The sequence below is a fragment of the Megascapheus bottae genome, chromosome 3, assembly GCF_031878675.1.
Source record: "Megascapheus bottae isolate mThoBot1 chromosome 3, mThoBot2.hap1, whole genome shotgun sequence".
NCBI classification, from domain to species: Eukaryota; Metazoa; Chordata; class Mammalia; order Rodentia; family Geomyidae; genus Megascapheus; species Megascapheus bottae.
In genome coordinates, this window is record NC_143511.1 from 3,011,352 (window position 1) to 3,037,887 (window position 26,536).

At 39.5% G+C, this 26,536-nt stretch overlaps 1 pseudogene; it reads right to left on the reverse strand.

The window, feature by feature from the left end:
- Positions 1-2,469: 2,469 nt before the first annotated feature.
- Positions 2,470-3,224, reverse strand: LOC150064798 (proteasome activator complex subunit 3 pseudogene; annotated as a pseudogene).
- Between the last annotated feature and the right edge of the window lie 23,312 nt (positions 3,225-26,536).

Below are 26,536 nucleotides of genomic sequence, written 5' to 3' on the forward strand. Positions count from 1 at the left end.
TTCATTTCCTTTCCCCCAATAAACCTTCAACACATTGCCTTATTTTCACCTGCAATAAATGTTCTGACAGTAGTTCTGCCTTTTGCATCTTGTGCATATGAGTTTTGTGTAACTCATGGCTGGTACTTAGGACTAGGGAGCAGTTTGTTCTTACTGATTTTCTCTGTTGTCTTTGATGAGTTGATTGTTGGAGCCCTTGCTGAGAAATCAATGACTAGAATCCAAAAATCTCCTTCCCTACCTAATAAAGCTTATTTTCCATCTTCAGATATAGTAGGGAAGAATTAGCATATCTGTACAAGGGATTGAATGCAAGTATGTGTTTCAGAACAACTTTACTCTGTGTGTGTGTGTGTGTGTGTGTGTGTGTGTGTGTGTGTGTGTGTGTGTGTGTGTGTTGGTCCTGGGGCTTAAACTCAGGGCCTGAGCAATGTCCTTAAACTTTTCCTGAAGGCTAGTGTTCCATTAGAGTCACAGCTACATTTCTGGCTTTTTTTGGTAGTTAATTAGAGATAAGAGTCTCATGGAGCTGGCTTGTTTCTGTACCTAGATACTCAAGAAGCTGAGATCTGAGAAGATAGTTCAAAGCCAGCCCAGGCAAGAAAATTTAAGACTTGTATCTCCAATTAACGACCAGAAAACCAGAAGTATTACCCTCGAACAAAAAAATCTCAGGAATTGTTATTCATTCTGACTTTGTTACCTAGTACATTGTATACAAGTTTGTTTATTTGAAATAGGAAAGGGCAGGGGAGAAAAGAAGAGGATTGCGAGCGGACAGAGGGAGGGAAATGGGGACAAAAACATGAGAAAGGGTATCAATGTGTGAGTAGTAATGCACCTACTACCTGGTGAATGTAACTGTAACCCCTTTATACATTACCCAGACAATAAAAAGGAAAATCTCAGGAATATCACCAAGGCCCTGAGTTCAAGCCCCATGATCTCCCCCACACACACACCAAAAAGTCTCATGACTTTCCTGCACAGATTGGCTTCTAGGATTACAAGTGTGAACCACCAGCAACCAGTAGACAGCTTGACTTTTTTTTAAAGAGGTCAAAATATGTGTATTTTTTTAATAATTTCTTGACACTATGGGTCTTGATCTATGGGTTGTAGGGTAAAGAGGGGCAGTAGAACAATCAAAAGGGAAACAATACCTAATGGAAGTGAAGAAGAGATCCGAAAGATAGGCAGGGCTTCCGCCAAACTAAAGTGCAATTGGTTTGCATACTCTTGGGAAGAAAGCCTCCACATTCCTTTTCTATGGAATATTGGGAGGAAAAATGATGCAGCCTGGGTGGAAATAGGATTGAAGGCAAAAATGAGTGAAAGTCATAAGTAGACACTGAGCCACTGGCAGGCTGACCACAGATAGCAAGTCTCATGAAAAAATAAAAAAGCTGAAGGGTTAACATAAAAGCTGCAACAGTGCTATCTCTGGAAGATTCAAGAGGAGTCAACTTTCCAACCGTTTTGACCTATAGTTTTTTAACCATAAACATGGACACATCGATAAGTGTACATACATACACATATATACTGATTGCTTTTCTTGGAAGCACAAAAATATTTCCAAAGGAAAGCACAATGGGGGCAGCAGCATCTGGACCTCACACAGGCTAACATCTCCCGCCTCTGTTCACCTGACCTGGAAGAAGGCAAAAAGACCTTGACTAGGAGGAAAAGGTCTTCCCCAGCCCTCTGCTTCTCAGCTATTGGTTCTTTTCCAACTTATCCTGGGCACCAAGTGGCTACAATATCAGGAAGAAGGATGGGACCAGAACTTTTGCCTGGGTAACTGAAAACTAAGATAACTATCACCTGCCAAAAGTTGTATCTCTGACAGGAACTGGGGCAAGAAAATGGTGGTGAGGAAAGAGGATAGGTTAGGTAATGGAGTAGGAAGATATATACTCATATCTGTATGAGTATGTACATGTAGATACATATGAATGAGAAAAATCCAGTTATAGAACGAACTAGGGACACAGCTGAAGGACCTCCATGTTCCTTGTTAGATCAGGTTCAAGGGGGGATTAAAATAGATTGGAAACCCTAAGTCAACAGGGAAATTGTGGCAGGAAGGACAGAAACAAGAAACGGCCTCACAAGAAGTAAGATAGTCTTTCCCACCCCCGCCATCCTAGCTCCCCCGCCATCCTAGCTCCTCAACTTTTAAAAAAAACCAATCATCAAAAGGAAGAAAACACAAAGCTTAAGACAAAGGAGGAGAGAAAAAAGTATTCTCATACTAAAAATTCTGCACACAGAAACATCTGTGTGCAGATTTTTCTAATTTCTCCAGAAATTATGGCAGGCTGGGTGTGAGGCACTAGGGAAAGAGAAGACAGAACACACATCACAGAACTAGATAAGACTTCCATTAAACTCTGGTTTTATTTCCAGTGTTCCCATCACAATAGTAATACACAAACCAAGGCAATATTGGTCTTGAACGGAGAATCACAGAGTCCCCTGGCCCTGGACTTGGTACAATATAACTTTGTTATTGCTTCTGGGTCATTTTATCCTCTTGATATTTTGGGGATCATGTCCTATAGAGTTATATACTGATTTCTCAGCTCTGTATATGATAAACTGAAGGCTGATGACATTTTTTTCTCATCAGTCTCTGCCACAGTGTAGCGATAGTTCTCCACATGGGCATGTTTAGCTATTTTAGAAAACAATTTGGCTCTTACAGTTTAGAAATCTGGCCCACAAATGGAGCTTCATTCCCAATCCATTTTAGCTTTGCAACTTGTCTCTTCTTCAATAGATATCCCAAAGTAGTTCTCATTGTCCATCCTGAGACTCAAGAGCTGGACACACATTTAGACTGCGTTACATTTCTGGGGAAGCAGCCAGATCTCAGGTTTCATTTTCTCAAGAATGTCCACCAGCTGCTGGTTGTCTTTTCACATCCCATTGAACATCACAAATATCTTAGAATATCTCTTCACATCTGTCTGAACTTCACTTCCTATAAGTGAGACTATCCAAACCATCGTGGATATTGGTGAGAAGAATGGGGTCAGGAACAGGGAGAATCAGGTCTAAGTAGATGAGTTTGGTCATGGATGTCTAGGATTGGTTCTTTAAGGTTTGAATACTTTGTGAAAAGTTGTCACCACGTCTTCCACCTGGCTTGTGATAAACTCTGTGAAAGAATCATCCTTGGGCTTCTCTTCCTGATCTACCTTCAGTGATGAGGCCATGGCCCAGCTGGACACTCTGCTAGAGACCAGAGGCTCTGGGGAAGAGGACCAGAGGAACCTGAGGTATCTCAGCTGCCCTCAGGACCTGGTCACACTCACTGGCTTTTTCACTGCTTGTTCATTCTTGCCTCCATCTGCCCAGTCCACCTGTACCCCAGTCTACCCAGTCTCTCCATCTGGCTGCCTGCTATATACTTGCTCCTGAGCTCACCTTCCTGGCTTTTGCCCCTCATGATGGAAGTTACATCACCACAGCTAGATTGTCACATAAGGTTTTGATTCTATTCTGTGGTGTTTGGCAGACAAGTTTCCTCCCTGAAAATAATTCATTCTTTCCCTCAATAAATGTGCGCAGAGCTGGGAGGGGGAAGAGTCTGGGAATGGAGCGAGTATTGCTGAAGAATATGTTATATGTCACATGCTAAGATCCAGAAGCATTCTTTGACCTTCTTGTAAAGATTTCTGGCAAGTCATCTATGGATGATTTTTTCCTCCTAATTATGGGTGTGTCAAAGTAAAAGATTTCTGCTATTTCCTCTCAATATATCTTTATCTCCGGAGTTTTGCCATTGACCCTACCATTCTGACTCCTAGGACTCCAAAAACGTGCAGATTATATGAACATGCTCCTCCTCAGAAGAGGAAGTGGGGACATTTTGGAGGACCTCAATATTCATTTTAGAATCAATTCCCCTATTGTTGGTTTTTAGGGTCCTTTATTTCTATGGAAGTCAGTTTATGCCTTAATTTTAGACATATCGCCAAAAGAAAAACAGAATAATATGTTTTCTGTGGTGATATAGTTTGGCATTCTTCCCCGTTATCTCATTTTTTCTATTTCCAATATTAGTCAAAATTTTCAATTCTAGATTAAATTAACTTTATTATTTTTCTACTATTTCATATGCTATGCTCTTATACTTGTTTCCTTTATCCTAAAGGTTTTATATGTAATCAACATTTCTAAATGTTATCTTCAGATAGGCTTTATTAATTCCCTTTATATCTTTTGTCTGAAAAAATACACATGTTGAAAATCTACTGGAATCATGAAGTTATGGTCAGCTCTCAGGCTCTGCCCTCTCCCAGCTCTGTGCATGTATATTGGGGAAAAGAACGAATTATTTTCAGGGAGGGAATTTTTCTCTGTCATTTGTATAATAGAATCATAAACCTATGTGACACTTTAGCTGGATATATATATATATATATATATATATATATATTTTTTTAAGTCTACCTGTGGTGATGCAACTTCTGGCATGAGGGGCAAAAGCACTATTCGCAATCTTTTATTCCACAAATCATTACCTTGTGCAAATAACTTTCATGGTGAGATAGTTCACACCAGGATTAACAAAAATGAGTAGATAAAGGCTAAAATCCTGGAGAAATTGGAAGTATCTCTCACAGCCAGTAAAAATGTAAAATGATCCAGCTGTTTTAAAAATCATTTTGCCATTTCCTCACATGTTAAGCATAGCATGGCCATATCACACAGCAATTCCATTTCTATTTCTATGCCTGAGAAAAATGCCTAAGTTCACACAGAAACTTGTATGTAAATGTTTATAGCTGCCTCACAGCCCAGAGCAGAAACAGCTCACTTATCCAACTAAAGAATAGATGAACAAAATGTTTATTAGAGCAGAAAATAGCTTTTAGTAATAAAAAGGAATAAAATATTGATACATGCCACAATATGGATGAACTTTGAAAACACTATGTTAACGAAAGGAAGTCACGTGCAATTGACTATATATGATTCCATTACACCCAGAAAATGAACATTACATTTACAGAGACAGAAAGACTAATGGTCGATGAGAGATGAGGAGGGATAAGTGTGAATAAAATCTCAAGGTCACAGAGTCCCCTTTTAAAGTCATGAAAATACTTTGAATTTGACTCTGGTATGTTTGTACAGCATAAAAATTATACATGACCTAGGTGGGTGGTATGGTATGTGTTATGGTACATTTCAATACAACTTAAATGATATAAAAAGTGGAAGTGCTTAAAAAGTGAACGACAGCTAGAAGCAGAGGAAGCCATCCCAAAATCATTCTATGAAGCCAAAATCACATTCATCTCCAAACCAGGGAAAGACCCCTCCCTCCAAAAAAGAGAACTACAGACCAATCTCTCTGATGAACACAGACGCAAAGCTCCTCAATAAAATACTAACCAACAGAATCCAGAGACAAATTTCAAAAATTATACACCACGATCAAGTAGGCTTCATCCCACAGATGCAAGGTTGGTTTAACATTTGCAAATCAACTAATATAATACATCATATCAATAGAGCTAAGGTTAAGAATCATATGATAATTTCTCTGGACACCGAGAAGGCATTTGACAAAATACAACATCCATTCATCTTGAAAGCACTAGAAAAAATAGGAAGAGCAGGTACATTCCTTAAAATAATTAAAGCCATATATGACAAACTACAGCCAGTATCATATTAAATGGAGGAAGACTAGAATCATTTACTTTAAAATCAGGAACTAGACAGGGATGCCCACTTCCTCCACTTCTCTTCAATATAGTGCTGGAACCCTTAGCTATAGAAATAAGACAAGAGAAGGACATCAAAGGGATCCACATAGGGAAAGAAGAAATCAAACTATCCCTACTTGCAGATGACATGATCCTATATCTGAACAACCCAATAAACTCCACTCCTAAACTCCTAGAACTAATAAATCACTTTAGCAAAATGGCAGGATACAAAATCAACCTGCAAAAGTCAGTAGCCTTTCTATACGCCAAAAATACACAAACAGTGGGAAAAATCAAGAAAATGATCCCTTTTGCAAAAGAGTAAAATGTTTAGAGATTAACTTAGCCAAAGATGTAAAGGAATTATTTCATGAAAACTATAAAAGCCTAATGAAAGAAATCGAAGAGGATACCAGGACATGGAACAACATCCCACGCTCATGGATAGGAAGAACCAATATAGTGAAAATGGCCATATTGCCAAAATCGATATACAAATTCAATGCAATCCCCATCAAAATCCCAAAGACAATTCTTTGCTGAAATAGAAGATACAATCCAAAGGTTCATATGGAGCAACAAAAGACCTAGAATAGCCAAAGCAATTCTAGGCAAAAAGAGTAATGCAGGTGGTACTATAATACCAGACTTCAAACTCTACTATAGAGCCAAATAACAAAAACAACATAGACCAGAAGATCAATGGAACAGAAGATCCAGAAATAAAACCACATACCTATAGTCATCTTATATTTGACAAAGGAGCTAGAGATCTACCGTGGAACAAACACAGCCTATTCAATTATTGGTGCTGGCAAAACTGGGTAGCCACATTCAGAAAACTGAAATTGATCTCAGCCTGTTGCCATGCATAAATGTTAACTCAAAATGGATCAAAGATCTCAATATCAGACCTGAAACTCTGAAAGCGTTACATGATAGAGTAGGAGAGACATTGGAACACATAGGCACAGGCAAAGCCTTCCTGAACAGAGTCCCAGATCACAACAGAGTGGAGAGATTTGACAAGTGGAACTACCTAAAAATAAAAAGTTTCTGCACAGATGAAAACATAGCTACTAAAACAGAAAGATAGCCAACCAACTGGCAAAAGATATTTACCAATAATACATCAGACAAATGCCTAATACTCAATATCTAAAGGGAATTCAAGGAACTAATTCCCCCAAAGCCAATAAACCAGTCACAAAGTGGGAAAGGGATCTAAACAGAGACTTATCAAAAGAAGAGGTTAAGATAGCAAAGAAACATATGAGAAAATGCTCATCATCCATGGACACAAAGGAAATGAAAATAAAAACAACCCTAAGATACCATCTTACCCCAATCAGCATAACCAATATTCTGAACTCAGACAGCAACAAATGCTGGTGGGGATGTGGAGAAAGAGGAACCCTACTGCACTGCTGGTGGGAATGGAAACAAATTCAGCCACTCTGGAAGGCAGTTTGGAGGTTCCTCAACAAACTAAATATAGACCTTTCCTACAATCCAGCCATACCACTCCTGGATATCTACTCTAAGCATCATAACCCAGGATATGATAAGGACATCTGCTCAGCCATGATCATAGCTGCACTAGTCACAATACCCAAGAGATGGAAACAACCCAGATGCCCTACTAGAGATGAATGGATACAAAAAATGTGGTATGCATATATACAATGGAATTCTATATAACCACCAGATAAGATAAAATAATGGCATTCACGGTGAGGTGGATGAAATTAGAGTGAATCATGTTGAGCGAGATAAATCAAGACCAAAGGAACAAAAGTCATACTGTCTCCTGATATGTGGATCTTAGATTCAAACAGTACAAGAGTGATGACTCAATACTTTTGGTTACTCATGGTCATGACATAGTCTTTGAGATATGAATATAACTATATGGACATATAAATCTATGGTGGGATATATACTCTAAAGACATTATGTTATATTGTATAGATCAATGCATATCTATGACGAAGTTTCAGCTTAACTTTAATTTTGTTCCTAAATTTATGTGCCTGTGATTGCATATAGAGATTCCCTTCTTGAATACTGTTTGTTAAACTTGACATTTGAAATTTGATGTAAAAAAATCAGTATTAATAAAATCTTTTTTTAAAGTGAATGTCAGGAATAGGAGAGGCTATTACAGAAGAGCTCAATATATTTTTGAAATCTGGAGGAGAGGTAATGACTTAGCAAAACAGAAAAGCACCTTCAAGCTAGATTCTACCATGAATCCCTGAAGACAGATGATTCAGTAGGAACCAATAAGAAAGAGACCTGGGGCTGGGAATGTGGCCTAGTGGTAGAGTGCTTGCCTAGCATGCACGAAGCCCTGGGTTGATTCCCCAGTACCCCATACATAGAAAAAGCCAGAAGTGATGCTGTGGCTCAAGCAGTAGAGTGTTACCCTTGAGAAATTCCAAGGACAGTGCCCAGGCCTTGAGGTCAACCCTCAGGACTGGCAAAATAGAAAGAACGAAAGGAAAGAAGGAAGGAAGGCAGGCAGGCAGGCAGGAAGGAAGGAAGGAAGGAAGGAAGGAAGGAAGGAAGGAAGGAAGGAAAGGAGGAGGAGGAGGAGGAGGAGGAGGAGGAGGAGGAGAAGAAGAAGAAGAAGAAGAAGAAGAAGAAGAAGAAGAAGAAGAAGAAGAAGAAGAAGAAGAAGAAGAAGAAGAAGAGGAAGAAGAAGAAGAAGAGGAAGAAGAAGAAGAAGAAGAAGAAGAAGAAGAAGAAGAAGAAGAAGAAGAAGAAGAAGAAGAAGAAGAAGAAAAGGAAGGAAGGAAGGAAGGAAGGAAAAGAAAGAAAGAAGAAAAGAAAGAAAGAAAGGAAAGAAAGAAAAAAGAAAAAAAGGAAGGAAGAAAAAACCCAATTGTTACATATTTTGGATGTGATTCCTTGAAATTTTGGTTTCAAGGAATCAAGATTTTCCTTGGAACAGAGTTGAGACAACCATTTCGAAAATGGTGTTGGGTGTACCTGTGGTGTGAGGAAGTTGTGGGAACCAAAGCCAAAAATTTTAAAAGTTATGCCAGGCTCAGTACAATGTAGTCAATGGTCAAGTTAAAAATATAGTTGTTTAAAGCTGGGCACCAGTGACTCACATCTGCAATACTAGCTACTGAGGAGGCTGAGATCTGAAGATCGTGGTTTGAAACCAGCTCGGGCAGAAAAATTTGTGAGACTCTTATTTTCAGTTAATCACAGAAAAAGCCAGAAGTGATCTTGTGGCACAAGTGGTTGAGTGCTAGCTTTGAGCAAAAGCACCCGGGCCCAGAGTTTAATGTTCACGATCAACAAAAGGAAGGTAGTTTAAAGTGAAGAGTGTGGCTCAGTGGCAGAGCATCCACATAGTAAAAGGCCCTCAGATCAAATCCTATTATCAAGAAAAAAATGTATTTAAAACAAACTTGAAAAAAGTTAAATTGATCGTAAATAACAATGTATAATTTAACTGGATTTACTTCTTGCTAATGTTTAACCCATTTGCTGGTTTTTCTCTCTTCCCTCATGTATATTTATATACATATGTGTATATGACATGTTATTTGTTTACATGTATATATGTGTATCTTTGTACACACATATATGTAGGCAAGAACATATATACAAAAATAAATTTATATACTTGAGGAGAAATTTCATACGTATGAATGGTTATATTTCATCTATTAAAATAATACTAAATTTAACACTTAATACTTGATTATCTTTCAGTAACGTTAACACAGTTACAATTTTTATTATCTTTAAGTAGTTATAAAATTTTAAATCATTCATCCTTATTGTATATGTAGTATGTATTTGTGCTTTTCTTTTCTTTTCCAGTTGTGGGGCTTGAACTCAGGGACTGGGTGCTATCTGTGAGCCTCTTTGTGTTCAAGGCAAGTGCTCTACCACTTGAGTCACAGTGCCACTTCTGTTTTTTAGAGATAAGAGGTTAATTGGAGAATAAGAGTCTTATGGAGGCTTCTCTGCCCATCTGGCTTGCAATCATGATGCTCAGATCTCAGCCTCCTGGAGTAGCTGGGATTATAGGCATGAGTTACTGCACCCAGCTGTTTCCTCCTTTCTTTTCTTTTTATTTTTTTAACATCTCCATTACAAGGGCAGTCTGTAATTTCCTATTGTGTTTAGCTGTGTGACATCAGTCTCTTTTAATCTGGAATAGTACTTTTTTATGACCTGATCTCTTTTGAGGAATATACCTATTGTTTCAGTTTTATGACCCCTCCCCCAGGGTTACTTTTTGTTTTTTTAAATTTTATTGTTGGGGTAATGTATAGAGGGATTACAGTTGTAATTCGTCAGGTAGTAGGTGCATTACTTCTCACACATGGATACCCCTTTTCATATTTTGGCCCTGTTTCCCTCCCCCCCACTCCCTCCCAATCATCTTGTTTCCTCCTTCCCTTCCTTATTTGAAATAAACAAACAAACATATATACATACTATACCAGGTAACAAAATCAGATACGTTCACTTTTGTGATGAGGTTTCTCCTGGTCATATATTAAAGGATATTTTTGTGTTTGTGAGTTTGCTTGTTACAAACAACAACAAAGCAACACCAGGAATGCAAGGCTATATAAGAGGTATTTCTGAACAGACCTCCTCTAGTCAAGGGAAGGCAGATGGGAGGAAGTCGGCTTGACAAGACAATGGAGAAGCTACGCATGCAGGACAGGACAAAGAACAGTCTAGTATTTCTGGTAAGCTTTCATTGTAAGAAAAAGCAAGGATTGGGTGTCTGGGGTGAAGGTGGATTCATCAAACCTGATGGCTAAACAATACTATGAGGGAACAACACAGGGCTTAACCAGTTTATAAACTTCTGAAGCTAAAAGATCTATTTTTGGTGGTACTGGAGCTGGAATTTGGGGGCCTCAGGTGCAATACTGCTTACAACTCTGTTTTTCACTGTTTCGTTTGGTTTGGTTTTGTTCCTGTCTAGGTATGCATCTGAGCCACAATCTGCCTACATCGTGGATCACAGGAATGTGCCACGGTCCAGTTTCCGCCATGGAGGAAGAACCTCATGGATTTTCCTGACTGTGCTGTCCTGCCACTGCAGTCCTCCCAATCTCAGCGTCCCTTCTAACTTGGGATTCTGCTCTAGCTAGCTTTGAACTGCAATCCTCTGGTCCTCAGTATCCCATATAGTGAGGATTGCAGGTTTGAACTATCAGAGCCTGGCTGTAAATGCATAAGTTTTAAGAGTTTTAAGGGTTAAGTGAACAAATAATATGAAAGGATAATAGATATACTATACAATAGCCACCAAAATAACATCTCTCTCTCTATATGAACCAATGGAAATTTTGGTGAAAAGTTACAAAGTAGATGGAGGAAAAAGCTCATAAAGTAACCATAAATGTGGTTTAAAGCAAAGGGCCTTGCCAAATGAAGTTCAATCAGCCTAATTAGAAGACCCATGATGCTAAGGTGAAGCCTACCCCTCACATCAGGATGGATCTGGTTGTGTGGGCTTTGGACATGTACAATTGCTCTGTACAACTGATGCAAAACTAAGAACGGTTGAGAGGGGTCTATGGGAGAGGGAAGGCAGAATGAGGAGGAAGCAGGGTTGGAGAGAGAAAGAATGATTGAAAACATGTTGAAAATGTTTGTTGTGTCGTCTCCCTTTTATGCTTTTTTGGATTCTGTTCATTGGTGTAAAGTACTGTGCTCTCTACGGGCTTTTAGCATTATCACTGAACCTCTTGAGAAATCTCAAGGGGTTTTGTGTTCAAGGTTTCTGTTTTTGTGCAGGTAAAAAGCATTGTGTATTTGAGGAGCTGTAGGTGAGAGCAGAATAGAACTTGTAAGTCCCTGAGCATGCAAAGCTTTCAAAGATTACATGTTATCCAAAGGGAGATCACAATGCAATAAAAGGATCTCTTATAATATCTAGGTAGTAGGTAGAATGATTAAAATATTGAGGTAAACACACTCTATTGAAAGGGTGTAGTGAAGGCATCTATAGGACACAAGAGGGATGAACAGATTAGCATATCTGGGTGATGGAGGGAAGCTGTAGGTTCAATTCCCTTATGTTGTTTTCTCCACCACCAGCCTTAAGAATCTTTGCTTTCTGCTCAGGCTCTGTGATGTGGCGTGGAACTGTGTGTAATTTAGAATGTGTACTCAGTGCCTGGATTCTGATGTGGATCTTCTTCTTTGACCTCGAAGCCATACCACAGCATAACTGAACTTCAACTTGACTTCTTGAGTATTCCTATCTCCGACTTCCTGTCTGGGTTTCTCCTTCTCTCTCTGTGCTAACAGAAGAGGAATTTGTATTTCCCAATAGCCTAGAAACAGAGAGATATCAAACAGGTAATAAAACTAGAGCTGCTCCGACTGTAATACATGGATTTAATGTGATAAACTTCCCTTTAAACACTACCTTTGCCGCATCCAACACATTTTTCTAAGTTGCATTTTCATTTTATTTACTTTTACATATTTTAAACCTCTCAAAAAATTTGATCAATGAGTTAATGCTTTGTTTAATCTCAGAACATTTTGGGATTTTTCTAACTACCTTTCCTTTACTGATTTCTATTTTAACAGCTTTTGGCCTAAAAGCATATTTCATATGGGTACTGTTCTTTTTTATTTATTAAGGCATAGCTTATTTCCCAAAATGTGTTATATCCTGGAGGATGTACCACTTGAGCATGGGGAAATGATTATGTATTCTGTTCAGCTTGGGGAGATTATTTGATAATATTAATGATATCCAAGTGATTGAATGTGTTGTTTCAGACTATGTCCTGATGATTTGCAGCACAACCAAGCTTCAATTTCTGTTATAAAGTTTGTTGAAGCTGTTAACAGTATCAGTAGGTTCATCTATTTCCTTTCCTATTTCTAACAGTTTGTCATACATTTTGACAATCTGTTATTAGATATATACACAATGTTTTTCTTATGTTGTTGGAAAATTGAACCCTTCATTATTATTTGATACTTCTTTTATCACTGGTAACTTTTCTTATTCTTCAGTATGCTTTGCTTGAAATTAATGCTATTTCTGTTTCCTTTCCTTTTTTCCTTTGTGGGTCATGGGGCTTGAACTGGGCCTGGGTGCTGTCCCTGAGCTCTTCAGCTCAAGGCTTACCACCCTACCCTTGATCCAAGCCCCACTTCCTATTGTCAAGAGGTTAACTGGAGAAAAGAGTCTTAGGTCTTTTGTGCCTGGACTGGCTTTGAATCTTGGTCCTCAGATCTGAGCCTCCTGAGTAGCTAGGATTACAGGCGTGAGCCACCACACTCAGCCTGTTTTCTTTTGATTCATGGCAATATTTCATGGCAAATATCTATAGGATTTATATGTTAAGAGTATTATCTCATATCTTCAACTTTAATATTCATTATACCCAATCTTCCTTTTTATTATCCCTTTTTTTCTCCTTTACGTTATCTTAAACAGGAATTTTGTTTAATTTTATTTGGATCCCTTTTTCTAGAAGTTCTAACTGTGTATTTTTAGGGTATATAACATGATGCTGAGTATTCTTTCCTATTTATCTTCCCATTTCCTTTTCCCATACCGTGGTGACCACTCTTACAGTCTTACTCTCTATTTATATGTATTCATTGTTTTTAAAATAATTCCTGCCAGGCACTAGTGACTCACACCTATAGTCCTAGCTACTCAGAAGGCTAAGATCGGAGGATCACTGTTCAAAGTCTAGGCAGGAAAGTCTGTGAGATGTTTATCTCCAATTAATCACAAGAATATTTTAAATGGCACTGTGGCTCAAAATGATACGGTACTAAGGCTTGAACTTGGGGCTTGGGAACTGTCTGTCCCTTAGCTTTGTTGCTCAAGGCTTGCACTCTACCATTTGAGCTTTTTTGATGGTTAATTGGATATAAGAGTCTCATTGATTTTCCACCTGTAGCTGCCTTCAAACCAAAAGCCTCAGATCTCAGCATCCTGAGTAAGTTAGGATTATGGCTGTAAGACCCTGGCACCTAGCAATGTTCTTTTTCACTCCCAGAGAGGTCTTGGTTTCAGTGATAAAACATGTGATCATTCTATTTTGTAGGATCCCAGGAAATAGCCTTGGGCACTTTGTGAGTTTTCTGTTGTTGTTTTGATTTTTTGAAAGCCATTAATGATGTTCACTAATAGGAACTACTAGTGGTAGAATTTATGTTAAGTTCCTAGGAACTGGGCTGTGTTTAATGTTTTCTATAGTTATAACCATCAGAGTTTCAAATTTCTTCTAGTACCCAGGTTTTGTCTCTGGTGCTTTAGTTTTTCATAAGGTTACTTCCTTAAGTAGAGCATTCATGACACAGCTCATGTTGGGTTTAAATCTCCTATTTCTAGTAGGTATGAGTCCCTGGGCAGTGGGGTTCATTCGTGACTTTAGGTTTGTTTTTCTGAATCTTAGGGTAACACAGGGTGGGTAGAAGAGGCTGGAGATAGGCAACTTTCCTTCTCCCACATGACATAGCACCTAGTGTTGATGTCTTCTACTAAGAAGGCTACTAAGAAGGGGTCTGTTTGAAAATGGTTCCTTTTCTCTCTTCCTGATGGAAATATGAAGGTTTTCCCATGGATCTTCACTGTGAGAGCCTGACAGGGAATCTTGCATGAAATAAAATGTAGGAAACTGTGTAAGATTAAAACCTATGGAGCAGCCTCCCTCTAATGATAGTTCACAAACATTCTTTGGCAATTCATCAAATTGTCCACTTAAATGTTCTTTCCAGTTTACGATTCCATTGGATTTTGCCTTGATTATGCTTTCTGTGAAGAGGTGGGAGGTGGTTTTACTTGGGAGCTCCATTCTCTGATAGCACTAAAAAAATTTTTTTTAGCTTATTCAGTTTTCCAAAGCTCCTTAATGCCATAATTGACTCTTTTCTCACAGGATGATTCTTTAGCTTCCTATTCACCTTCTCACATTGCTAGATGACTTTTGATTGGCCCAGAGAGATATCAGAGATAAGAAGGCTAGGAAAGACCAGGAGATCATTCTTCTAGAGCAATAGATCAGGCAAGGCTAGAGATTCAGGTAGGGATAATGTTTACATTTGCAGTTCACAGCCAACTAATCTGGGTATGAGGGATTCCAAGCACCAGTTCCATGATTCTGACTTAGCTTAGTTACAGATTACAAGTGCTCTCAAGGGGAATGGACTCTTTGTACCACTTGATCCTATGTTTCACTTAATGTCAAGCATTTTCACCAAGCCTTCCTCCATGTTGGGCAAATCTAGAGAGGAGAGACTTCTGACTAAACTTCAAGTATGAACTCAAGTCCTTCTTTTAGATTCTCAAAAAAAAATAAATTGAAAAATCTGATCATCTTATAAAATTAATCAAGAAAGGAATAAACTATTATTTAAAATTGGGAATAATATTATTTTTAGATAATGGATATCTATATTTCCTAAGAGTAGCTTCTTTATGTTTCTTTTCTTCTTAGCATCAGGGAAGAACCAAGAAAAGTAAGGTAGGAAATTTTAAGGCAAGGTGCCACTTGTTTGACCTAGCACCTCAAAGGTGACTTGCCTGTCTTTCGATGAGATCCTAGGTTGATCATCTCTGAGGATATGAATATTTGGGGTTTTTTTTTGTCAGTTGTGAGGCTTGAACTTCCTTAGGGTCTGAGTGCTGTTCCTGAGCTTTTTTGTTACCAAATTGAGCCACAGCACCACTTCCGGTTTTCTTTCATTGAAGGTAAGAAGAGGATCACTGGGATGGCTTTGAACCACAATCCTCAGATCTCAGTTTCTGAGTAGCTAAGATAACATGCATAAGCCACTAGTGCTCAGCTGAAGACATCAGTTTTAAGCAGTGTCTTTCAGAAAATAAAGCCTGTAGAGGAGAAGTAAGGAGGAAGGGCAGTCAAACTCAACACTTCTCAGTCTGTATTCTGCCCAGCCACAGGCATGAAGCAGTGATGAGCCTGAAGAATGGGTGCTGGTCAAGTGAGGAACACATAGCCTGGCAAGGAAAGTTTAGTGGTTGCTTTGGAGTCACAACTTCTGTGTTCCATGCTTTATTTTGGGATGCTCAGACTCATCTCTGCGGTAACCTCCTGTGGTGATTCTGAGTATCACAGTACTTTATAAATGAAGCCACATAAGTATGTGAACTTTCCTCATAACCTCACCAAGTGCAGCTGCCTGTCAAGCCAGCTACTTAGGCAAAACTTAGATCCCATCTCAAAAAAAAAATAGAGATAAATGTGGTGGCACTCTTCTGTCATCCCAGCTGTGTGGGAAATACAAATTCAATAATCACTGACTAGGCCACCATAGGCCCAAACAAAAAACCCTATTTTAACAAACAAACAAAAAATAAAACAAAGCCAAGGCTATGGGTATGACTCAGGTGATAGAGCTCCTGCCTAGCAAGCACAAAAAAAAACCACCAAAACAAAAAATTGTAGTTATCTTGTCCCTGATTCTTGGTGCTTTCTGATTTAAATATCACATGGGATTCCCATAAATGGACTCCTGTATGTCTCTACTTTCATTATGTATATCACTCTCCTGGTTGTCTAGGTCAGAGAAATTGCCATATAGAAGTAGACCAAGACATGAGAAAGGGTACCAATGTTTATTAAGTAATGCACCTTCTATCTGGTGAATATAATGTAACCCTTCAATTAATTACAATAAAAATACATGTAAAAAGAAGAGTAGCAAGAAGCTTCTTTATGTTCTGAAAAAGTGATTGGTCTTTTTTTTCTATGCCCTTTATTTTATATGTTCTGTTATACTAGGGTTATCAGTGCTACTTGTCTAGGAAAAGGAAGCTCCTGGAGAGAGATTATAGAAAACTGAGAGACAATGAACATGGGAGAAAGTAAAGAAGGTCTCAGGCTTTACTCTGCTAGGCTCCCATGTCTTCCATTTGGCTACAGCTTTGTGTTTTCTCTCTTTCAGCCCTCCAGGCCAGTGTAGAAATACCACCTTTCAACACCATGCCAATCCCATTCATAAGGTATGTAATAAAAGCAACTGCTGGGGCCAGTCATTTGCTTTCACAGGCATTCCTAAATTATGTGCCCTCTTTGTTGCCTTTGGCTCCCACAGCTCTTCACATACTCCTGTGACTCAGTCATCACCTCCTCTGCACTCTGCTTACTCAGAAATCCCTCCTCCAGACCTAATGCCAGCTTCTCTGCCTGAGCTTTCTCGACTTGCCCTTCCATCCTCTCACTTAACCAGATCACGTTCCTGTTCGGTTGAATTTCTTTCATCCTCACAACTGGGTAACAAACTCTCTACCACAAAAGCTTAGCCCTCTCCTTCATCCCAAGTTTCCCTCGCTAACTGCATGCATCTTCATCCTTCAACACATCACACTCAAGAGAACAGATTCTATTCTCTAACCACAGGCCATTTTGTTTCTGGTAGGTAGTCCTGCTGATGTCCTCTTTATGTCCCAACGATCAAAGGCAAAGAGTATTAAAACATGGAGATTTCTCAATTCTCTTGGTGGCATGCTCATAACAAGAACACATTTCTCCCAAGATTGCCACACTGTGATTTTCAGCAAGAAAATGTTTCCTTCCATCCTCCGGATTCCTATTTCTGGAGACACTCTAATGCATCACATGTGGAGAACAGACATATTCCCTTTCTTGACCTTAATATACAGGAACTTTTAAAGAGACAAGAGAAGAAGAAAACGATTTTTGAAACTTTGGAAAAGGCAGGAAAGGAGGATGATAGACCAGTTTTTGAACAAAAGTGGTCAGAAAAGCAATTGACATCTTCATGGTACTCTATGCATTCTCTTGTTGGTGAGCAGGATACCATAGCCCCCCAAACTGACTGGGACATGAAAGGCAAAACAGAGCATTTAGGAATTCATCAGCAGCTCCTATATATGAAGACCATGGGGAAGAATTTAGAGCAGAAAGACAGTCAACTTTTCTGGGGTCTTCCATCTCTGCACAGTGAGTCAATAGTGGCTACGTTCTTGGTGTCTAGGGAAGGTGGCTCAATAGAACCTCATCTTATCTTATTCAATGAAATTTGTAAAGATCCTGTAGCCCAAATGCAGGGCAGACGACCACCACCACTTCCTCAATCCATCCCTCTTCCTCTGGCCAATGTGCATACCCAACCCATGACACAATCTCAGACTCTACCTTTTACACGGACCCATTTCCATACCTGTGCGAACCCTCCTCTTCTCACGATACCACTGTATTCTCCACCCTGTGGAAATCCTTCCCACAGTCCACAGAACAGGAATAACCCTGTCACCTTAAATGGAAATCAATACCTGGAATGTCACATGGTACAGAAACATCAAGATAGTTCATGGGGTTCAGTTCCTGAGGTCCAAAATCGTCAAGAATCTATTTGCCCTCTAGCTTCCAATGTAAAATTTGTGAGGCAAACCCCACAATCCTATGTCCCAGTGTCTGCCTTTTCTGGCCATTTTTGTGAACCCCAGAACCTGCAGCTCCATGTGCCAAATAGGCTAATCCCACCCTGGTGCTTCCAGGCCTATCTCAGCCCAGGGTCTTTGGTACTAATGGAACCACAATGCAATTCAACACAGATAGCTCACCACAATTGCAATCCTGTTTCCTTGCAACCCTTTGAGTGTCACGGCCATATTTGCAATGACCAAAGGAAGAGTCAAGTGAGTCAACTGGGAACTTTCTATGAGAGTGTTGCTACAAGCTCGCAGCTGAGAAGGGATACAGCACAGAATCTTGGACACATCTTAGGGAAATACCCATTAAATAATTTACCAATGGATTCAGAATACTATGTGTTGAACTGTCCAACAGCTGCACCTGAGAGACAAAATAAATGGGTGTATAATTCAAGGAATAGTTCAGGTAATACATTACTAAGGCTCCCAATGAATAATCTGAATGAGCTTCAAATAAGAAGCATTCTTAGGCTGCACGTGATCAGAAAATTTTGGCAGATCAGTGTAGGTCAGATTCCTTTGATGGTGTGTCGTTCGTGGCTGGTTGGTGACAATATGGTACCTCATTCTGGGAGTTCTCATACACATATGGAAAAAACAAATTTGCTACCACTATTAAGTAGAAGCTTCTGCTCTGTTACTACACTGGAACTTCCCTTTCTTGATCAAAAAACACAACAGATGCTAGAAGCCCATATTATAAGGTTTCAGATGAGTCAGAGGTGGGGCCTTCCCCTCAAGGTTCTTGAATCTATTAAATTCTACATGTTGAGAGAAGCAAAAACATGGCCCCTTCCCCAATTTGACTTCCTCTCAACCTCCAGGCACCTTGCACGCAGTGCTACATCTTTTCAAGAAGATGTGGTAGGGACAACAAATTCAATCCCTATCTTGCGTCATTCTCTCTCTGCCAACTTACATGTAGATCAGAAAGGACATGGGCTCCTGACACGATTACCTTCTAATATTGAGCATGAGCTTGTAGATCAGACTTTTTTGCTCTGTACACACAATACCATAGAAAAAGTGAATCTGAATAAAAGTGAATTAGAAAGTAGATACAGTCCAGGGCAGTTCACAAAGCAAGATGTGGCTGGGCCTAATCCAAGAGATGAAAGGGTAAGTTTTAGCCACACAGAAAAAATGCTTCAGGACAAAAGCATGGGGGAAATCTCAGAACATTTTCCAACATCCGATATAGACAGAGTTAATGAGAAAAAAACTGTATTAGCCAACAGATACAGCCCAAAGTGTAGGAGACAAAATGGAGTTATGCATACATCAGAGGATGGGAATTCTCACCACAGAAGAGGAGTGCTTCAAAAACAAAATATGGTGCATGAGAATCTAGAACATTTTACAAAACCCAACCAGTTGGGAAGTACACAAATGACAAATACACATTTAAGTAAAGTGGAAACTACCTTGACCACTGAATATGACCCAATAAGCCTATCAATTCTGAAAGATCCTACACTAAAGTTTAAGTTGAATACTGGGTCACATAACCAGGATGAGTCTTCTTGCAGTGACATGTCCTTTCCTTCAGGCAGCCTTACTTCTGAATCATCGTTGCCTTATGACAACAGTATCTCCAGTGGGGCCGTGGAAGCTTTCCAGGAACTGCATACTTACCTGGATGGCATAAGGTGCAATACAGAGCAATGGGACACTGGTAAGCATGCCAAGTTCCAGGGCAAATGTTACACACTACCTGAGAGAAGACTGATCTCACCAGAATCCAAAAAAGAAGAATTTATAAGGGAGGACTCGGGGTTAGAGATATCCACAGCAACAAGTAAGAGCCACGATGATCAGGAAAGGAAAGCAGAGAATCCTTCTGAAAGCAACTTCAGAAAAAAAGTAAGGCAATTTTTTCAGTGGATTCATTTTAGGAAGAAAAGCACAGGAGAGGAAAGATCTGAGAAAGATAAAGCTCTCTTTATGAGTTGTGGGCCTCCTGAAGCCCATGAGCTAATGGAAACTCTTGGAAAGCTATTGGAGAAGAAACTGGCATGTAGACAGGTACCTCAGGACATGGGGATGAGTCAGGAGAAAGAATTGCAGGACTGGACAAAGCTCAACAAAGAACAACCTTCTACCTCGGACTCACAGCAAGAAGCTATCTCTCCTCGCCCGAGTTACTGTTCAACTGTGGGATGGATCTATGAGAATAACAGACCTCCTCAAAAGATTACAGCCTTCAGAGAACAGTTATGAGTCCAGAAACTTTCTTCCTCCCTGCACCCTCCAAAATGTCAAAGTCCTATCCAAGCTTTACCTGCAAGCAAGCATACCAGATATTTGTACATGCTCTCATATTTTTGAACACCTTGAAGGCTAATTCATCTTTGAAAAGAAGTGCTTTTGCAGCATTTACAAGAAGGAAAACATTCATAAGGGAACTCAAATTTCTGTTTAAAAATTTCTTCAGTATAACACATCCTGTGATGGGAATAACCACTCTAATAGCAAATCAAGAATAAATGTTTCTTTTAATAGAATTACTTTCTCTGTCGTCTGCACTAGGGTTTGGGGATCCTGGATATATGCACAGGGAAATGAAGGAATTACAGTAGCTGTTAATGAGATTTGTCTTATTTCACTTCTAAAGTAGATGGCCAATTCTGTTTAAGGAGCCTGACAATAGCTTTCTCAGCTTTATCCCACATCTTTAACTTCACCATTTTCAGATATATTTCATCTAAAATAATTTTTTGTGCTAGGCACTGGTGGCTCACACTGGGAATCTTAGCTACTCAGGAGGCTGAAATCTGAACATTGTGGTTCAAAGCCAGCCCAAGCCAGGAAACTCTATGAGACTCTTATCTTCAATCAAAACAGCTGGAAATGGAGCTGTGGCTCAAGTGGTAGAATACTAGCCTTGAGCAAAAGAATAGCTCAGGAATAATACACAGATCTTGAGTTCTAGCCTCAGGGTTCACGTGAGCGCAAGTGTGTGCACACACACCCCTCCCCCACGTGCACACGCGCACACACACACACAGTTTTCATGAAAAGAAAAATAACTCCAAGTGTTCAGACACACATTTCCAAAAATCAAGAATGTGGTTCAGATCATCTTTTTACCTACTTCTCAATATTCCAAACTACAAACAATTGTAGGTAAGATGAGTTATTCTACAATAGAGCCACAAATTCCCCTTGCTGACTCCAGGAAGTCTTGGAACTGTAATTATGGTATTGATTAGACATTAGCCCAACCTGAAATCAGTCATAAGAACAAGTGTGCGAGAAAGGGTTTCATGTCACCTATTCCAACTATTCTTTTTATAACAGTACAAAGAATGGAACTGTGAAAGTGGCCAGGTATAAGAATGTTTTCCTAGAAATTGTCTCATTCTTTCCTAAAAAACAAACAAAACCAGATTTGAGCTGTCACTAGTGGTTTACACCTGTAATCCTTGCTATTGGGAGGCTGAAATTAGGGAATTATGGTTTGAGGTTAGCCAAGGCAGAACCCGTGCTGGCAACAGTGGTATGTTCCTGCCTTCTCAACCTATTTTGTTGTGAGCAATAAGGAGGATTGTTTAGGCCAGTCCAAGCAGAAAAGTCCTAGAGACTTCATCTCCACAGAGGGAAGCTGGAAGCAGTGGCATATATCTGTGACCCAAGCAATGATGGGAAGCCTAAAGTAAGGAGGTTGTGGTTGATGTGCCTACTTGAGTAGAAGGCAAGATCCTCTCTCAAAAGTAATTAGCCCTTGCTGGGACTTTGGCCTAGTGGTAGAGTGCTTGCCCAGCATGCACAAAGGCCTGGGTTCGATTCCTCGGTCCCACATACATTAAAAAAAAGCCAGAAATGGTGCTAAGGCCCAAGTGATAAAGTCCAAGGACAGTGCTCAGGCCCTGAGCTCAAGACTGGCAAAAAAAAAATAATTGGCCCTTGATTTTACAAGGGCTGAAGGTGTGGCTCAGGTGGTACAGAATCAGCAGAGCAAGGCAACTACTCTTGTGAGGCCCAAAAGTAAAACAACTCTTGATTCACATATTACACAGGTAAGTGCTGTGTGTGATGTGTTAAGTATGTGGAGTGAGGGATAGGTATTGGTGGTGTGGAAGCTGCACAGAAGCCATCCAAAAACATCTCATATCATGTTACTTTATCTTGAACTCCCATTATTCATATTTTGAGCTCAACAATTATGTCTCACTGCACATCAGGGTACCTTGAAGAATTGTAGAACAAAAGAGACATAGAGGAAGTTAACTATAGCAATAGAATAAGAATAAAAAACAATGACCTTGTGTTGGTCATTCTATCTACCATCAGCCTCTGACCTAACCTCTGGAAGCTAGTAAGGACTTTCTACAGAAAGACACTACCATTTCATGATAGAAGTACAGGGATGCCCTTCTCAACGTGAAGACAATACAAAGACATCACATGCAGAGATGTCAGATTCTATATTACCCTCTTTGAAGATTTTGGGCTCTATCTGCCAGCTGTGAAGTTTTTCGTACAAGGTTTATAATCACTTAGGGCATGTTATAGAAACTATAAATTTAGTCATTTAATAACTACATCTTGTTACTGATACTGGAAGCCTTCCCACTTTCTTTTCCACCTTTTTTAACCTCCCTTCAAATACACTGGTTTTTCTGAATGTCAGGGCTTGTCACTGGGGTGCAGGAAACCTACATTCTTAGCTGTTATTATGATTCTGTTCTTGGCTGAGGGATTTGGACTTTCCCAACACACTGCCACTTCAGACAGTCCAGAACCAATTCTAGAGACTAAAGTGTGTCTAGCAACATAGCAAGAGAGAATGAGCCTTTCCTATTTCAGTTTCTCTTTAGTGTGGTTTAACTTACGTTTTTGTAATTTTCCCTGTTGGAGGCTTTCAGCCTCTTGAGAAAGTAAGATTATAAGATGGTGCCTGGCAGCTTGCTGACCAGGAATTACTTTGCATTGGTTGATTTGTTTCTTCCGTGTTTGTGGATAGAGCGTGATCGCTAGATTTTTCCATGTATGCTTGCTGCATGCGCAGATGACCTTTATTGTGATTGGCTGCTTCAGGATATAAATAGTGGAGGATTTCTGGGAAAGGAGAGAAAAAGACAGAAACAGAAAAAAACCTCTGCTTATAGCTATTTGAGTCTATGATCATTCCCAGTCCGTCTCTGAAGTGAATAGGATTCAAAAATCCAAGGTACTTTTAAGGTGAAATTTGCTCTTCCTGAGATTTCTTATACAATGAAAGATGCACTCCACTTCCTCTGTTGCCTGTTTTAAGCTCCTTGTAAATAAACTGGCTTTCCTATTCAATTGGCAAGGTCAATCACTGAGTAGATGCAGAGGACAGATCCTACTGAAGTGGTGATAAAAGAATGCAACACTTAAGATGGAGACTTAAGAGTTTTAGTTGCTACTATTGATTAGGGCCTGAGTATAGCTTAGTGGCATAGCACTGGTCTAGCAAAAACACCTGGGTTTAGCTGGGCACTAGTGGTTCATGCCTTTAATCGTAGTTACTGAAGAGGCTGAGAGCTGAAGGTCACCATTCAAAGCCAGCAAGAAAGATCATGAGTCTCTCATCTGTAATAATCCACCCAAAAATCCCCACCAGAAGTGGAGTTGTGACTCACGTGGTAGAGCACTAACCTCGAGCAAAAAAGTTTAGGAGCAGCACATAGGCCCTGAGTTCAAAGCCCAGGATGGCACACACACACACAAAAAAAAACAAATTCCTGGGCTTGATCATCAGCGTAGTAAAATCCATCACCACAAAACAAGAACAACTGCAACAAAGAAAAAAGAAAGGAAAAATTAGATTATACTAAATATGGTAACTACTATTTGAATGTAGTTTGGAACACTTAAAATATTTAGGAGCTAAGTCAGGCACTGTGGCTCACGACTATAGTACTAGCTACTCAGGAGGCTTAGAGTTCAAATTCCATGACCACCAATAACAAAAAAAATCCTTGGAAAACCCTGGGGTCATGGACTTGGTAGGACAGGCAAGGAAATGTCTCATCATGAAAGCTACACTACCTTTCCTTCAGTGGCTAAACTCTCTACTGTGATAGTATAAGATAGCATATGATTATTGGAAAATCAGAGCACCGAGCCTGAAATAAGAGGTAATACTTTGCCAGACCACCCCTAGCCTCCTGTAACGGAACTCCTAAAAACACTAAAAGCACTATCTAAAAGGAACGAAAAAGAACGTGTTGGAGAATTCTGGTTATATGAAATCTCCATGTTTTTTTTTGTTTTTGGTCTGTCATGGGGCTTGAACTCTGGGTTTGGGCATGTCTCTGAGCAATTCAGCTCAAGGCTATTACCCTACCTCTCGAGCCACAGTGCCACTTTTCTAGTGCTTAATTGGAGATAAGAGTCTCCCAGATTTTAGTGCCCTTGCTGGTTTTGAACCGAGATCCTTAGATCTCAGCCTCCTGAGTAGCTAGGATTACAGGAGTAAGCCACCACACATTTTTTTTTCTTTTTGCCAGTCCCGGGCTTGAGCTCATGGCCTGAGCGTTGTCCCTGGACTTTCTCAAGACTAGAGCTCCACCACTTGAGCCTCAGCAGCACTTCCAGCTTTTTTTCCATGCATGTTGTACTGAGGAATAGAACCCAGGTCTACCACTCTACCACTAGGCCAAACTCCCAGCACCTGGCTCCACTTTTTAAACTGGACAAGGAAATCTGTTGGGAATGAAATTTCTTAGCGGGAAGTGTGAAGGAAGTATGATGGCAGGAGCTGATGAAACAAATTGAAATACAATATAAATATATGCAATGCAACAATGAAATCTATACACACATACACAATTAACATATGCCATTTTTTAAAGGCAAAACAAAGAAAAAATAAAAAGGAAAGAACTCTCCAGAATATACCAATTAAAAGATCTAATCCTTGTGAGATAGCCCATGTCTACAATATTAACATTGAGTCAAGAAGATCACAGTTTAGGGCTAGCCTGAAGTACAAACCTAGATCACCACCTTTTTATTTTTATTTATTTATTTATTTATTTATTTATTTATTTATTTATTTATTTATTTATTTTTTTGCCAGTCCTGGGCTTGAGCTCAGTGCCTGAGCACTGTCCTTGGACTTTCTCAAGGCTAGAGCTCTACCACTTGAGCCTCAGCACCACTTCTGGCTTTTTTCCTATGTATGTGGTACCGAGGAATCGAACCCGGGTCTTCATGCATGCTAGGCAAGCACTCTACCACTAGGCCAAATTGCTGGCCCCTGATCACCACCTTTTTAAATTGAAACAAGTAAACAAGATGTCCAGTGCTCTAACAATCAGAGATACTGTCTGGAAGAATTGAGTGGGTTCAAGTTTTCATGAAGCTCCTTCTCATTGTGTAAAACTATTAACCTCTTGGGTCTCAGATTTTTCATCAGAAAGCAAGAATGACATGGTATGTATGCACTGCATACAAACTGGATAGTATATGAACATTCATCAAAAACTGCCTGCCTGTAAAATGTTGCTATTGACATAATGCTTACTCCTATTATCATTCTTTCCAGATTCTTTACAAGGCTAAATGTTTAAGGAATACAAAGATTCAGAACAAGGCTGTAAAACAAACAAAAAACCCTTCACTCTTGAATAACTTCATCAGAATCTCCTTTGCTCTTCATATATTATGGGTAAGAAAAGCCATTATAGTCCCTGATTCAGACATTGTCACCTAAAAGAGAACTGAATCATGAAAGTTTTAAAGTAGTACAGATTATACAACTATACTAATAAAAACCCTAGCTACTTATCAATACCATTTAATCTCTCAAAAGCTAAAAGAGAAGTATTTGATTTCTGGTTATAAAATGTCACTCTAGAGGCCAAGAGTGTGGTCTAGTGGTAGAGTGCTCGACTACCATGCACAAAGCCCTAGGTTCAATTCCTTGGTACCACAGAAAAAGCCGGAAGTAGTGCTTGGCTCAAGGGTAGAATGCTAGCCTTGAGAAAGCTCAAGGACAGTGCCCAGGTTCTGAGTTCAAGCCAAAGGACTGGCAAAAAGAAAAAATGGTCCTCTAGGAACTACAAATGGAACAGAAAAAATAATTTAAGAAATTTAACTATTACCCAATCATTAATCAGTAGGAATCCAAGACAAATGATGCAATGACAAGATAATACTGAGAGAAAAAATACTACAATCACTACTGCTAAAACAAAACAAAACAAAAACAAACCCAGCAGCTTATATGGTAGTTTATATTTTTTCCCTTTTTCTATTTCTTTTAGTCCTAGACATACACATTCAAAATATAGTTCAATTACAATAGAAATAAAAATTTTAGCTGGGCGTGGTGACTCACACCTGTAATCAATCCAACTACTCAGGAGGCTGAAATCTGAGG